The following is a 17070-nucleotide window of genomic DNA, read 5'->3' on the forward strand; positions in this document are numbered from 1 at the left end:
GCATGTGCCTGAAATTTGGTACATATGTGCGCTTGGATGTCTGAAGTCTGCATGCAAAAGAATAAATAGTTTTATTGAGCCAGCACGGAGATAGCGAACATTAACCTTTTGGGGCTGTCCCCGGGACGCACAACTCTTTGGACACGGCTAGTTGTGGGGACGTTTTTTGGATGTCTTCGGGAAAAATGAGCCCCTCCTGGGGAGATTCCAAATGTCCTCATGGGATATTTCTGGGAGATTTTGAGGAGGTTTTGTGTTGGGATGGGCATCAACCCACTATCGCTATCGCGTCACACCGTTAAGGCGGAGCTCAAGTGGTTTGGTTGGTTTATGGGGTTTAACGTTCCAAAGCAACTCGGGCTATGAGGGACGCTGTAGTGAAGGGCTCCGGAGATTTTCGCCACCTGGGGTTCTTTAGCGTGTTCTGACGTCGCAAAGTACACGGGTCTTTAGCATTTCACCTTCATCGAAATGCTACCGCCGCGGACGGGATGCAACCCGCATCTTTCGGGGCAGCAGCCGAGCGCCATGACCACTGAGCCACCGCGGCGGCACGGAAGGTAACATTCAGCTTCTGGCTTCTCGCCGTCGCGCTTCTGTATACCATGCATTAAATAAAAATTGCTGCGAAGGGATTTACCTGCATTCTGCACATTTTATTTTGGGGTTTCTCTTAATGTCTCTATTGTTTTGCGGATTACCGCCTCTGTCACACACCTTCCTCTCAATTTCGAATACTGGAGCCTTAATCTGAGCATCGGTGAAATTACTCAATGTAGCGTCAATGTACACTTGTTCGCGCCGTTCTCGGGGACAGGACGCGCCACATGCCCGGGAAGCGTGGCGCTCTTCCTGGTTTGTGCGACAACCTGCGGTTCTTGCTTTCCTTCTCGTGCGGGTGCCCTTGACCCCAGCGCGCACTTGGCTTTTCCCTCTCAGATGCAGTTGCGCACACGCTCGCACGTAAGCATGTGCCTGAAATTTGGTACATATGTGCGCTTGGATGTCTGAAGTCTGCATGTTAAAGAATAAATAGTTTTATTGAGCCAGCACGGAGATAGCGAGCATTAACCTTTATATATATATATATATATATATATATATATATATATATATATATATATATATATATATATATATATATATATATATATATATATATATATATATATATATATATATACACGCCGTCCCTGGAGTGTGAACATCTATGGACTCTAACCGAAACCCCTGAAAGCGAAGGCAGACGCCAAGTGCTCTGCGTCCCTATTTCGTCTTTCATCGTTTGTGCTGACAATCAGGCGAGGGAATTTTTCGCTTCGCAATGCGACTTGTTCAAGCTGCCTCAGAAGACAGATATTCGCTTTTAACGAGCGGAATTACAGGTTGATATGAGAACACTTAAAGTATGCAGTGTATATGGGTATGTAGTTTTCTATTGCCTCGGTGAGACAGCTCCATATTAACATCTAAGCCTATAGGCCTTTAGCAACCCGACATTGGAGAGATTTAGCACAGCTGTACGGCGAGTACGGCAAATACGGTAACGTGTACTATACGTTGCCGTTGCTGCTGTTGCAGTGCTTGCTTAGCCGTGTTCGCCTTATGGTCACAATTACCGTAGTTAGCGTATTTACCGCACGAAGGTGTTAAACTCTCTATTTTAGTGATGGTATAGAGGTCCGGCATACAGCGCTGACACGAAACGCTGAACATGACGTGGCACTGCAAAAACCGGGTATATAGGGACTAAAGTGTATTGGTTTGATGCGACAGATCACATTTTATTTATTCAGGAGCAATAGGCTGCGCTGAAAGTTGAAGGGCAAATCAGATATTCATGTAGGGCAGATCAGAGGAACGACTTTCGCTGCGGCAGCGTAAACCGGTCATGCGATGACTAAATCATGAAAGTTCTAGTCACCTGTCTCTACTTAAGATTTAATTTCTTTTTTGCAGAAATCAACAGACAAGCAATCACGCCATTTATCCGCATGATGATGATATTGCGGTCGTACCATTTGCAACGGATGGATGGATGGATGGATGGATGGATGGATGGATGGATGGATGGATGGATGGATGGATGGATGGATGGATGGATGGATGGATGGATGGATGGATGGATGGATGGATGGATGGATGGATGGATGGATGGATGGATGGATGGATGGATGGATGGATGGATGGATGGATGGATGGATGGATGGATGGATGGATGGATGGATGGATGGATGGATGGAGCGTCCCCTTTGTGTTGGGAGATGCCACCATGCTCGACATTTTTCTTTGCATTTATCTAAGCTATCTGTCAAATTTAACGGTATTATCTATAAATCTGGGAATTTTCTTTAAATACAAATTACACTGACCTTTATAGTTTTTGCCAATCTTTAATCTTGAACTTGCACCCTTGTGTTGACAACATTTTATCGTCCACTTCCGTCAGGCGTTCTTCATAGCATCACACTCTGAGCTTCCCGTGTTTCCCGTTGCGTCACCAGTTAAGGCCAGGCCATCCGTCAGCCACCAGTAGTGAACACAGCGCAAATCTGTGGCAATATTTTCATTCATTATTGAGCGAAAACTAAAGAGCGGGCTGTGAGATAATGCGCGATGATGCTGATACTGATGGCTTACTCTTTCTGCGCGCTGCAGAATCTGAATTATTAAATGCTTGCAGCGCTCGCCCCACTTTCAATCAATCAACGAGCATTTATTTCACCAACAAAGTGTACAGGTGGTGAAAAAGGGCGGCGGAGAAAAAGCTGCAAGTTTCGCAGCTTGACAAAACCCCGTCCGCCCCTCGAGCAGCGACAGGCTATAGTAAATGTAAAAAAAAACGCGCATGCACACACACTGATAACAAAAGAAAAAAAAAGCATGTAATCGATGCTGATCAAGAGTTACAAAGACAGAAATACCACTCAGATCTGTCATTTGCGATAACACATGTTGAACAGAAAACTGTGGCGAAATAGCACATGGTTATCAAATATGTAAATCTTGGAAGGCACATGCATGCAGTACACAAGAGACACAGAAAAACACGATTGCACTTGTAATTGAATATTTCATTCATTTTTGTCTAGTAAAATGTGATGCATATTACCTACAAGAATAATTCTGTAAGGCGCCGATTATTTAGTGTAAATACATCGATACCTAGTTGATCAAAGTAGTTTATTAGTTTAGGTAGAGTACAACTTGCCCGTTGCCGACCGTACTCTGTGCGTGAGAATGGTATTTGCCATGGGGGTTGGTGTCTATATGGGTACACGTAGTCGGAGCGTTTGAGGTTGGCATTTGGTAAAAATGAGTCCAGTTTTCCATGGACTGCACTTTTATAGCATCTTAGTAGTTTGTTATTATACACGTCTGCCACTTTAGGTATTTTAAGTGTCTGAAAAAATACTTCCGTATGTTCAAGAAAATGTGTATTTTGTATGGCTCGTACTGCTTTCTTTTGTAAAATAGTCAGTTTATGCAGGTTTTGGGACGTCGTATTTCCCCAAACTGACACACAGTAACAGAGATGAGAATGGAAAAGAGAATGGTATATGAGTTTTTTTATGCCGACAGGAAGTGAATGCCGGGTTTTGTTAAGCACGCCAACTGATTTGCGATTTTTTGTACACATAGCGTTAATATGTTCATTCCAGGACATGTTTTCTGAGAAAATTACTCCTAAAGTTTTAACGTGTTTTTCGACTGTGATTGAGTAGGGGCCTAAAGTAATGTTTCCAGCCACATTTGTTTGAAACCCTGCTGCACGAAAAAGAACACATTTTGTTTTAGATTCATTTAGCACTAGGTTATTCTTTCAGACCAATCTTGAAGGCTACAACACACAGAGCTTGCCTGTCTTAAAATGCTTCCCAAATCCTTTCCTTCCACGTATATGGTGCAATCGTCTGCATAGATAAAGAACTTACAGGTTTTACTGATTGCTACAATATCATTTATATAATAAAGAAAAGGTACCAGGTCAAGGATGCTACCTTGTTCTCACGGCCATAAGAAATCTATTGAGTTCGCCACGCATTAAAAATTTCCCCGCAGATTTTTGATGTTCAGCGTCGTGCAGAAGGGGGTGGTAGCCGCGCAAACTAGAAGCGTCTCTCCCGATTTTCTGTACTCGTTTTTATTGTAAGGCTTTCCTGCAGCGAGTGTCTTCACCGTAGCAGCCAGATCTTCACAAGACCGATGTGGGCAGCAAGTAATTCCTGTTCCGTAGCGTTCTTTCGCGTTGACTGATTTGACGGGGCACTACGCTGCTCTCCGAAAGTACCACAGCTGTCAACCAACTACAGCAAAAAGAAACTGCGAACGGCCAAGATCAAACCGCAGGTTTTTCGCCAATCTTTCGAGGGCGCACAAGTAAATGCAGTGTGGCTTAGCCAAGCCAAGATTGTGTTGTTCTACATGAAAATCCCACTACTAATTTGCAGACAACTTCACGATTCCACGCATCCGGCGATGCCTACCTATGTTTGAGAAAGCTAGAGCCTGAATCCGCTTTATTCGGCAGCCGCCAGGACTCAAAACGTGCCTCTCAAGGTTTACCAGAGGCGAAATTCATTGGCCGGAACAGGAGAGAACACGAAACAGAGTGGCAGCGGTGGTTTTTCTAAAGCATCCGACATGCGGCTACTTCAGAGAAAACAAAGTTAGCGTCGCGAAAATCGAGCAAAAGGTCCTTGACGCAATGAATAATAGTTTGCTGGATATGAAGTTCATTACCCGGGATGAGTAGAGAGGATTAAATTGCGGATGGCCCCAGTGTCTTCTCTAAAGGGTTAAACACTTGGCCACTCAACACGTTCATCTTCGCATCGGTGGTCGACTATACCCAAAAACGAATATGGTGCGCTGGTTGCAACTCGACGACCTGATGCAGCCGCCTCGCCACGCCTCCGTCGTCCCGCTGGCCATCACAAACGGCCGGCCACCGTGGTGCGCTGCTTCTGCAGGCGATGCACAAAATCTTCCTCGCCTCCTATGGCACCATGGAGGCCTGCTGGCGGCAAAAGCACAGCAGGTGCACCATCAGCAGGGTCTCCGGTAAGAAAGCGTCGAGCAGCAGCCTTGGTCAGCAGCAAGTGAAGGTCGTTCTCGTCTTTGGGCGCATCATCAGTAGGGTGGATCACACGTCGGTAAATACCAACAGCACCATGAAACAGTTGTCGGACGGCCTTCATGAGATCTGCACGTTCCGCGATTTTGATGGCAGTTGAAATAAGCGCAAAAGACCTACCAACACCAAGGTTTGTAGTGAGACTGAAGACTTCGTTAATATCCTGGAGATCTTCCAGCAGGACGTCGACTTCTTTCGTATCTTCGATAATAACGAAGCCATTTGTCGTAAATGCACGATAGGCTTCGAGAACGAGGCTCATCGCAATATGGAGAAGTGATAGCGCAAAGAAATATCGGGAGCACGAGGTTGTCACGTGCACCGATATTACAGTGGGGTCCGTGTGGTACGGAAACCAGAACTCCCCGGGTGCGGACAACAGTGGCATAGTGCCCGATGTGTACGGTAGTCTTGACCAGTTGCGCAGCTTGCTGTTCGTGGTTGTCAGGAACATGCTCTTTGTGCTTGGACAGGCGACATGTAGCGCGATTCTTGTGAGTAAAATTCTTGCAGCGCTCCGCGGAATTGACGAAGAGCAGAATGTCGTCTGGTGCACCGAACAGCAGTCGTATGTCAGCTGCCTGCATGCAGGAAGCGCACGGGTGGTCGTAGGCAACTAGGGACTCCCCTTCCAACGGCTGCGAATACGGCACAAGACTCGGGTCGCAGAGTGGCCGCGGGTGTTGTAGCACGGACATGGGCCAGTGTTTCTTTATCGCATCAGGACTCACGATTGCGGCGTCTAGGAGTCCAGCGACGCTCCACCTGTGGGTAGGCCTCTTGAGCTTGGGAGTGGTGCCATGCTCTAACCAATAAGGGACCCGTATCCGTTGCAGCTGTTGACTTCGTTGTCCACAAATCGCGCTCACGTACTGCTCCGGTTTCGGTATCCTACAGGGTGCTGCAACGTCGTCGTGTTGAGCTATACGGTGAGAGAGGACATCGTTTGATGTCTCCCGGTGGGGCAGCAAGGCTTAGGACTCGAAAGATGATCAGTGGGCCCGGCACGTTCTCTGGGCTGCCTGCGCCGAAAGCGATTGAGGGCACGTGTTCCGCGAGGTGCGCGAAAGTGGAATGAGCTGCCTTGATCTTTGCCTGCGTCAGAATTTTTCAAAATGGTGTAGAAAAACCGGTGCACCACTCTGCTTGTGTGGGACCAGAAAATTTTGGCCCTGCCTCGAAATACGGCATCCAGCTATGGCTTCTTCCTGTAGTCCTGCCACACAGTAGCCAAGGGAATCGACGTGGAGAGATATGGCTGCACTCTGCAGTAGGGTCTTCGGTGTTTGCGTTTTCTACGCTTAATGTTTTTGTAGCATGCTTCTGCCACTCTGCCTCGCACACTTCTCTGACCACAAAATATTTGCACCTTTCTCAGCGCGTTGAAGATTTTACAAATCGCATCGTTCCTACAACCTTAACTAAGCGCTCAGACCTCGCGGCACTGACGCGCCAGATGCCCTGCAAGTGTGGCGCTTCTGCTTCGTTCGTGCGACAACCTTTTTGCTTTCAATCACATCTGCGTGCCTTTTGGCATAAAATGTGATATACTCGTACCCGACGTTTTGGGCAGAAAAATTGTGAATATTGGAAAATTGTAAGGAACTAGCTGTTACAGAAATATTGAAGGTAATGGGTCATTCTTCTGATTTGTAGCAAAGTCTTTGTTTCGAAGTTTATCATCGCTCGCATCATGCAGTTAAGATTGCCATAGAAAACCAATTGGGAACACTTTTGATGATAGCAAAAACGTTATCAGCAAAAAAATGCAAGCCTGTCCACGGGAGATCTGCGGATATGTTGACTGTCATTGTGAAATCTTAAAAGAAATGAATAAAACCTGCGGTCATTGACCCTTCGTATTTAAAAATGCTTTTCCGGAATTGTTGGGTATGTTACAAATGGAGGTGCAAATCTGATTTCCCTCCCTGCCGTATTTCCGGGAACCAGAGTAGGCGTGCAGTTGTCATTTCCCGCCGACAAAAAGTACGGGATCACTCACACTCAAGGGCGCCATAAAGGAACGCCGTATTCGGCGAGGGTCAGCGTCTGCAGAATGAAACCGTGCCATCTGAAAGTGAAGGCAGGCGCAGAGTGTTTTGTGTTTCTTGTTTTGCCTCCCAGTGGTGCTTGTTTATTTTTCTTTTGTAACGATAGCTACATTACGTAGCATCTCGAGCCTTGAGCGTGCCACGGCGCCGCCACCCTGTGGCTGCGCCGCCACGCTGTCACCTGGTTGGTCACATGGTGCGGAGAAGCTGCCGGCAGCGCGGCGCCGTGGCTGATCACGTGAGCATATTCCACTCGGCCAGCTGTAGCTATCGCGTCACTCCAGGTTTAACCAAAGCTAAACCACCGCCAATTTTTTCATGAATATGAACAGCGCTACGTATATGGAAGAATACATAGACAACACACACTAATTAGAGGCGGATTCATGGGTAACTCTTGGAGGGAATGGTGGGAAGGGGGGTGAGGTCCCATATGAGCGCCATGTACTTCTTGGACTTCTTTTGCTCGAAACAATTGGTACAGCATGGTTTTCCTAAGCAAAAATTTCTCGATTTATTGGCGGGGAGGGGGAGGGGTGGAATAACAGCCCCTCTTTAAATTTGCCCCTGCATACACACGACTTAGGGCTGCGCCTCTTATTTTCACGATTTAGGAGGCGCCCCTTAAATGGAAGACATTTTTCTGCTTAATTTTTTGAACTATATTGTACCATACGTTCCCCAACAAACACGAAACCTCCTCAAAATCTCAAAGAAATATCCCATCAGGATATTTGGAATGGCCCCAGGAGGTTCCCATTTTTCCCGAAGATGTCCAAAAAACGTCCCCACAACTAGCCGTGTCCAAAAAGTTGTGCGTCCTAGGGACAGCCCCAAAAGGTTAATGCTAGATTTCTCGGTTCTGGCTCAATAAAATTATTTCTTCTTTTTCATGAAGACTTCAGGCATCTAAGCGCACATATGTGCCAAATTTCAGGCACATATGCTTACGTTACAGGTGGTGTAATACATTTGTCAACTCGCGTGAATGCTTGCTGGCTAGGCCATTCAGACTTACCTGTTTACATGAAATGTGCTTTAACAAGGTGAAAATTTGGGCTGGTTGGTGCATGATCTTGTGACGGGAGCAGCGCAGCACGAGACAAAGAGAGAGGAGGGACACGACGCTGAATAACAACCAGATTTTAATGCATGTTCGTCGAATATATACATCTCGCTCGTATAAGAAGGAAAAAAAGAAGCATGAAAAACGCATAAGATGTACACGTGGTGAAATATTAAGGCATCGCACGCAGATAATCAATTTCTCTGTCACGAAGCGCTATTGAAGGTATGCAGACGCATATGTCGCTCTTTGGTCGGATTTTGAAGGCTTCTTCAATCTCCCTGGTCCGTTGATCAAAATATGACGGGATGACCATTGTGTTGATAAGCTGTGGAGTGCATTCATGCTCTCTGCAATGTTTTGCTAATTCACTGCTGATGGCGCCCTTTAGGGATGTTTTGTGCTCTCGAAGCCGTTTATTCAAACAGCGCCCTGTTTGACCAATGTATATGCGTCCGCATGACAGAGGTATTTCATAAACTCCGATTTTCACACATTTGACATGTTTTTCAGGTGTTTTTTCTTGCATTGATTTTTTTCTTTGCTCGATGTTGACTTTGGCGCACAGGCTTCTTAACTTGTTGGGTGCTGACTTGAGCACTTTTACACCAGCTCTTGCTCTTACCCTTTTCAGACTGTGGGAAATGCCATTAATGCAAGGAATGACCGCGTACGGCTTCCTTTATTCTGATGTGGTTGTGACATATTTCCTGCCTCTAGGTGCTTGCAGAATCCCTTCTGCGACACTGGATAGCAGTCTCGTCGGGCAACCTGCTGCTTTCAGCCGACGGTTCTGGGTGTCAAAACTGCCTTGAACCTCATGATGACACGATCTCGTCTTGTCTTGTTGTACGCCTTTGGAGTGAACAGAGCACAAAAAGGCAAGTAGAAGACCAGATGAACATGGCGCTGGCTTGCAACAACATTTATTCGGCGTACAGGAAATCTCCGTTTGTTCGTGGCGAAACAAAAACAAACAGTCTAGGAAAAGTTGTTTAACGCATGTGGCCGTAACTTCCGTCCTCTTCTGGTAAAAGAGAAACTGAGCATATGCACTGACATAGTCTTCGCCCCCTGCTGCTGTCATCTCAGCTTCCATATGTTATTGTATCAGTTGCACTTCATATTTTTCAGAGCAAAACAGTTGCGAAGTGAGGCATGCACCCACAGGTACTACAAAGCTGTCATCCTTCATCATAGTCAGTTTCCACCTTGTTGGCGTACTCTCTCAACTACTTGCAAGCATACTAACTGCTTGCTGCATGAGAAATGATTGCATGCAGTATACCACACGTTGTGTGCTCACTTCACGAACTCTTAGTAACAACTTATGATAATGCATGGCGACACGACTGACTACTTTCACTATCCAGTTGCGCACATATCAAAGCCATGAAAAGAACATTGATTATGTTTTGTTTAGATTTCTCTGAAGAAGTCTTGCCCTGACGAAGTGGACGAAAGTTTTCAGCAACTATGTATGCGGTTGATATGTGCCAGTTGCCCAACTTATCTTCACATTTGCATTGAAGAAAAATTGCTGCAGCCATCACGTTTTGTGAATGCAGTTTACTCACAGCTTTAAAAAAAAGGCAGAGCACATTGTTGCTGTCATTCTTTACCTTCACACTCTGCCACACAATCTCCAAAGGTTGGCCAATGTTAAGGTTCGTTTTTCAGCACCTAAAATGCTGGGTAACATACGTAAAATCATGATATCTGTTAACTCAGTGAGTGTTCAGTGGAGTGCAGGGTCTTGTCTCTCACTCACGGCAAGTAGTACGTTCGATACAGTGGCTGGTGTCACAAAACTCTCAGTAGGCCTGCCAGCAAGGTTAAAACGGGCCATGAAGGATGCATGGCTGCGCATTGCAGTATCAGTGGGTGCATATGTCGGTTCGCAGATTCATTCTCAAAAACATAAAGGTAAATAGGAGCAGAAAACTAAAGAAAATCAGAAGATTGCAGCAGGATGTGGTGACTGTATCAGTATATGCTCGCTATCATGACGCAGAGCTCGCGTAGCTAATGGGTACATGCAGGCATTAAAATATTTATCCAAGCATGTCTGCTTGGTGACCTGCCAAGAATATATATATATATATATATATATATATATATATATATATATATATATTCGGACATTTTATCTTCACTTCACTTTGTTTTCCTCAAAGACCACCTCTGGAGGTATTACATGAAGGGTGGGGTTAGAGATATTTGAGGAAAAAAGAAGTACAAACATTGCCTTTGAAAATGCATTGTAAAGGCTTCGAGAAGTGAAAATGGCCATGTGGTGGCGGCGACTTCATGGGGAAGGGCATTGCAGTCCACAATAGCTCGGGGGAAAAAGATCCTGAAAACGTTGTTGTGCGAGCAACAGGGCAAGTTTTCTGAAACGGATGCACAGCGTGGTGAGATATGTGGGGGCGATGCACAATGTAAACAAAGGCTGGCAGTGCAGCGTCAAAGTAAGAGGCTTTCAAGGCTGTCCTTCAGAGATGAAACGCTGATGGAATAAGAGTATGCATGATGCATGACATTGACGGCATGGCTTTGAATTGATTCGAGCGCATTTGTTAGGTGTAACTGAGGTGGGTTCGAGATGGGACTGGCGTACTCAGGTTTTGATCTGATGCGTGTTTTATATGTCAGAAGTTTCACGTGTTCGAATTAATTGTGTTTTAAGCAAGTGCTGTGTTTGTGTGGTCTGCTTTGTTTCTGCCTATTCATGTGTTGTTTACTTCGAAAATGTACCAGAAAGGTGAAATTTTACTGCAGCTCTATACTGCTGTGATGCTTTAAATGTTTCCCCGCGCTGGTTGCTCAGTGCCAAGGGCGCTCACCGAGCCCGGTGACAAAATGGCACCCATGTGCTGCTCTGTGATATTGCAAATGGTCTAGGTTAATTCGGAACCCTCCACTGCAGCAGCCCTCATAGCTGAAGTCAGTTTGGGACATTAACCCTAGATATCATACCATGTTTCACGTATTGCCTTAATTTGCCCTATTTCTGAACAAATTCTATTTTATTTTCAGCATCGCTTCCTGGATGTAGCTAAAGCACCAAAGAAGCACCTTTTTGCTGGTGATGGATACCATCTGTCGGCTGGTGAAGGAGTGGAGGAGCCGGCCGAGATCCTTGTCAGGAGCCTGGAAAAGTTGTATGGACCAGGTATCCTTGCTCTTTCTCAAGGGTGCCAACCAGGCACATCATTTACGCATGCCATCACTGCGGTACAAAGGGCCATGTGAATGGGGACTGCTACGAGTACCGCAGGCCGTAGGACCTGCACTACTACCTGCAGTGCTCGTATCAGTGGGTACTGTAGTGACAGTGAGACCTGTTTCTGCTATGCTTCTGAGCTACATCTGCTCCTTGGAATCTGTTGACATCATCTGGGATTTTTTTACATGCATTGACAACACAGAGCATGCTGGCGTTTTTGCATTTAATCTTCGCAGAACTTGCCACCGCTGCGGTTGAAATTAATCTGGAGCTCTCCACTGTTGTGTCGCTTATAGTCCGTATGAAGATTTCCGACATTCAAACCCGCATGACAAGGATTTCAAGTCCACTAACGTTGTGCTGGCTTGCTTGACAGCCTGTATTGGCAAGCTGGAAATCTTAGATGGGAAAACAATCGGGAAAGTGTGGAATTCTACTTCCCAGCAAGCTATGTCCTTGCGAATGGCAAGCTGTTTTATATTCTTGTGGTGCAGCTACGTCTTCACTGCTTCGGAATAACGGCACCTCACAACCATGTAGTGCTGCATGTTGCCACTAGTCGAATACTTTTCATGGAGCCAAAGCACTTGCAGAAATTTGCAGTGCCCCTTCACCAATGTCGTCACCTGCGGTACCTGGTTCCATATTTTCCACAAATACAAGCGACCATGTATCATACAGCTTGCCACTGTTCACAAACTGTCACAAGCAAACTGTTCAGCTCTGAATCGAAGACATTTAATGAATGCTGCAGTTTGCGGTTCGCATTGCCGACAGTAAACTTCGAAGAACAGCCAACAACCAGTATCAGACGAGGTAGCAGGCAGCTGGCTTGGGACCCACGGAGCTGTGCAATCATGAATGCATTCATCAACGACCAACACAATGGCAATACCAGCTTATTACAAGGTACAACCCAATTGTCTGCTGGTCTGCAATTAGGCTTACACCAAGCTGCAAATTACTGACAGATGTCCAACAAACATGTTGGACACTACGAGCATAGCCACACAGTGGTGATCATGTCTTCACCTTTCTTGCAGTCTGCACAGACTGTGACCTGGCTCCACATTATGTACAGACTCGGCCAACCCAGGCCTTGTGCTCGAGTGAACCGTTGCAGTTACAGCCTTGTGAGTGCCCTTTCCAGCTCCCTTGTTCAGGCTGATCAAGCGTGAAGCTGTTTGTTCAACTGAGCGAAATAACAAACTGCTGCCTCTGCTGCAGCTCTCTAGCCCGCCACATCATTATTGCAAATGGGTTCTGCCTCCTGCTACAAAATAAGCCTGGTACTGCGCCCTTTTGCAATGCTGTGGTGCACACGTCTTTCATCCAGGCCTGTCATTGACACTGTTTGAATGAAGTGCCATGGAGAGTGTTGCCTAGTATCTAGATGCCTAATGAAAAAGCATCAATGCCTCTGCCAATCAGGTGCAACAGCACCACTTCCTCTTTGGCTCCCGGCACTGCATAGCAGCCTTTCAGAAGATCTTCAGGGCTTGCAGCTGTGTTGTGCAATTTTCTCTTTCAACGTTTCAAGCTACAGAACACTCAGTACTGGACCTGCCTCCAAGAACATGTCTATTCTTATCTTGGTACCCCGGTTGTCTTGAGATTTATAGGAATCTATGTCTGCAAAACCAGCACCACCTTTCATTTGGTGAGCCCAGCATACAAGAATTTCTCAAGGTTAAAATTAATCAAGTTCACAAGCATTGTCCCCGTTTCCATTCCGCTGTGGTGCCTTGCATGTCACTGCCTGGGTAGAGAAGGAGGCTGGTATTGCACTTCTGTTTTGCAGAAAGGGAAGGAGGGGTCACTTCAATCATTGTAACATGTTGCGATGTGATGTGTACTGAGTGAACTTAGTGAATGACTGCACGTTTCCAACTGTTGTGTGTGTATTGCAACTGTAGAAACTGTTTAAAAAGCACAAGTGCAGTGGTGTGCAGGTGTTAACTTTTATACAAAAATTTTAGCTCTGCACATTTCTTGACCCAGTTCCTCCTCTCATGTCTTTTTTGTGGTGCCGAGGTAGAACGTTTAAATAGCAGGGTACAAGTAATGCTTATGGAATGTCAACATGGGTAGCATTGGTTGAACGGTCCTACCTGTTCTGTGTACGTGGCAATGTCTGTTCATCGAGAAATATGGCACTAAGTGTTTACAACAGCCGCCGCGGTGGCTGAGTGGTTATGGCACTCGGCTGCCGGCCCGAAAGACGCGGGTTCGATCCCGGCCGCGGCGGTCGAATTTCGATGGAGGCGAAATTCTAGAGGCCCGTGTACTGTGCGATGTCAGTGCACGTTAAAGAACCCCAGGTGGTCGAAATTTCCGGAACCCTTCACTACGGCATTTCTCATAGCCTGAGTTGCTTTGGGACGTTAAACCCCTATAAACCAAACCAAACGAAGTGTTTACATTTTGAGTGTGTTTCTGCCAGCACAGTTTCTGCGCTTCTCTGGCTTCTTGGAGAGTGGTATCGCAAATTTGTGCAGACGAAGGATTTTCTCACATTCAACCATACTTTATCTATTGGTCAGCCCTGCAAAATTCCCACTGGTTCTTCTCATGCGTTTTTGAGTGCAATCTGCATTGGAGTGTTATGCAGCCATTTGCTGTTCATTAGAGTTTACACTGACCACGTAGCTCAAAGAGGTGTTCCTAAAAGCCTTGCACCCTGTCGCACAAAAGTGTACTTATGGTGTGGAATGGTAAGCGCTCTGTATGTGTGCAAGCCTATAAAGCAGAGAGAAGGCTTCGAAGAGGAAACTCAAGACGCACTTTACACATGACTGAACAACAAACAAAACAGCGCACTACACATACACCAATATAAGGCTACAGAAAACACCGCAGTCCTATCACACTATTGGTCCTCACACGTAAACCACAAAGTCGCACTTATAGTCTTGCTACCAAAGGCGGGTGACTCGTGCGCTATCTCGGACGCGGAGTAGGGGCAAAAACCCAGGCGGTACCTTGTTTCAAGAGACGCCGCTCTTCCACGAGAGGAGTGTTGAGGAGGATCAGGTGAAAAGAGACGGTACTGCCACGTCGCCTTAGCTGGATGTCGGTGTTGGGGCATCCTCGTACTGGTGACGAGGTCTGGGAGCTAGCAACAACCGCTGGCAGAGTCGTCGATCCGGAGGCGTTGACACAGGGCCCACGTTCCAAAGACAGGGTCAGCGTCATGATCCACAGGACCGGGGTATCAACCGCTGGGGACCACGCCTGGTCAGTAGGCCTCGCGATTAAACACCTCCTGCAGCAGCTGACGGCCGTGCACCAACGTCCGCACCTAGAATATTCCTCCTCCTGTCCACGTCGGCATACCTTCTTCTTCTTCTTCTTCTTCACCCCAGGTATATGGCACATACCCACGCGGGGGGATTGGCCAAGGTGTAGTTGAATAAACAAAGTTTACGTGGAAGATGATGACAAAAATGTAGCACCAATCGTGAATTTTGAAAAATCAATGAATAAAAACAAGAGAACAATATTGACAGTTAAATAACAGACAGCATTTTATACCTCCTTTTATACGTCCACTTCATGTTCTTCTACTTCCGCCTTGTTTTCAGTGTTGTCGTAGTCTTCTCCATTTCTTGCAAAAATACCACTGCACTCTCTTTTCTTCCCTCTTATCTTTCTTTCAGGTGCCATGTGCCAATTAACGTGCCTGTCCTTAGGTCCAGTTTTTTACTCATCCCTCTTTTCTTTCGCTCATGAAACACCCTGACATCTGCGAATTTCAAAACCATTAGCAATTCAAACAGTCCAGTAAGGTTTTTTGCTGTTGACTTTTGTTGTGCTCCCTTTTATCCTTTTTTAAGCTAACTTGTGAGAAATGTGACTAGTTAGCATGAAGCACAACCGATGAGAGCATGGCGTAGTCTCCTTGTCATTCTCATAATTTAATATATTTGCATATTAGTAGAGGCTCATTTCAGCTCAGAGATGAATTCCCTTTTAAGTGCCTGACGTTTCCAGTGCCCTTGCAGTCATGCTCCAATTATCGTTGTAATGATGCTATGGCAATGACTGTGCTTGTCTTCCCCTGCCCACATTGTGACATGTTCTCAATGTAGTCATTTCCAAATCACATGGTGCCTGTCGATGCGAGCGCAGAACGGTCCTGGGCGCTGCCCATGCTTACTGCTGATGCTGTTTGCAAGACTCCTGGGGCCGTATTACTGAACTGTCAAATATCAAAGTTTTCAAAAACTTGCGAAAAATGGATGGTTAGCCTCCCTCCTATTGGTCGGTCGTGGCCGGCGGCCATATTGCTTTTTTGCGTCATGGGTGGCTTCAGATTACGTCACGGATGTGGTAGAAGTGATGGCGTTGCACACCTAATTATGCAGGCGCAAATTGACATTTTTTTGTGATCACCTCGAGGCAGTCGATTTTACTGTTGCGTTTGTGACAGAAAATAGCGGCGGTGTACGCGGCGATATGACTGAGGCGGCTCCGCCGGCGCGAGCAGCGGCGAAGGAGGGCGCACGAAGGCGCGTTTGATTCGCCGGACGAGCTGTTTCGGCGCCTTTTTTTGGCTGGAGAAGCAGACTGTGGAGTGGCTATGCGACGAAGTCGCCGATGGACTGGGAGGTGCGCATGCGAGCGTGCTGTCGGTGCGGCGGCAGGTGCTATGGGCACTGCGGTTATTTGCCATGGGCGGCTTTCAGGCTGCCGTTGGTAACGAGGCGCACGTCAGCATCACAAAACTGATGGTAAGCAAATGCGTGCGGAAGGTGCTAGAGGCAATCTGCTAACTTAGCGCGCATAAAGGGTGGTTCCCCGCGGTCACGTCTGTGCAACAGCTACATATAAAAAAAACACGCTTATGCTGGTAAAGCACTTTATTTTTCCTAGAAAATCACACTTCGTGGTCGTCTTCTATTTCCCAAGGGAAAAGAAACAGACAACCACACATCACATACAGCAACACTTCGCCCTTTGGCGTTTTGTCATCGATCGTGAGCGCCGAACAAGACAGAAGAATAAGTTGTCTTCGTCGATTTCTTACCAAGCGCTCCCTGCTAGTTTGCTCGGCAGGCACGTAGCCTTAATTGCCTTCGTTTAATTTTTTCTGCGCACTAATTAGGTCAACCGCACTGTAGCTTGATTTCAGACGACACGAAAAAAACAAAACAGCGTGGAATCGGCTGCTTTCGTGCCATGGAAGAAGGACTCCATGTTTCGTGCAACTCTTCAAGCCCACCACTACTACCACTGGAAGCACCCTTGCACAAGTCTTACTTAAAATTATGTTCAGTGCAGCTTAACGCACTGAACGAATTTCAAATTATTTTTTTATGCAATAGCTTGCAACTTTCATTGTAAAGGCTTTCACACTCCTCCATGTTGGGCGAAACTGTTTGTGACCGTTTGACAGCATACATTGATTTGTGTGGTGATGTGTTTATTTATATTTTGTCTGTACTGGCACATGTTGGGAGTGTATAGCTGTGCCCCCAGTTCTAGGTTGTATGTGTGCCTTTGTAAAGGTTATAAATTTTTAATTCAGAACCATATGTTTTATTCATTCCTGCTACATTGAATTCCATTCGTACAATTCGTCACG

The 17070-nt window shown here is 46.2% G+C and overlaps 1 long non-coding RNA gene across 1 annotated transcript; it reads right to left on the reverse strand.

Annotated features, from left to right (window-relative positions):
• Positions 1 to 11300: 11300 nt before the first annotated feature.
• LOC144135718 (uncharacterized) lies at positions 11301 to 14686 on the reverse strand. Its single transcript, XR_013315552.1, has 2 exons — positions 14465 to 14686; positions 11301 to 11407 (listed from the first exon to the last, which is right to left on the reverse strand). It is a non-coding gene; the product is annotated as an uncharacterized LOC144135718 (long non-coding RNA).
• Between the last annotated feature and the right edge of the window lie 2384 nt (positions 14687 to 17070).

The sequence above is a fragment of the Amblyomma americanum genome, chromosome 1 (genome assembly GCF_052857255.1).
Source record: "Amblyomma americanum isolate KBUSLIRL-KWMA chromosome 1, ASM5285725v1, whole genome shotgun sequence".
In the NCBI taxonomy this organism is placed as follows: domain Eukaryota; kingdom Metazoa; phylum Arthropoda; class Arachnida; order Ixodida; family Ixodidae; genus Amblyomma; species Amblyomma americanum.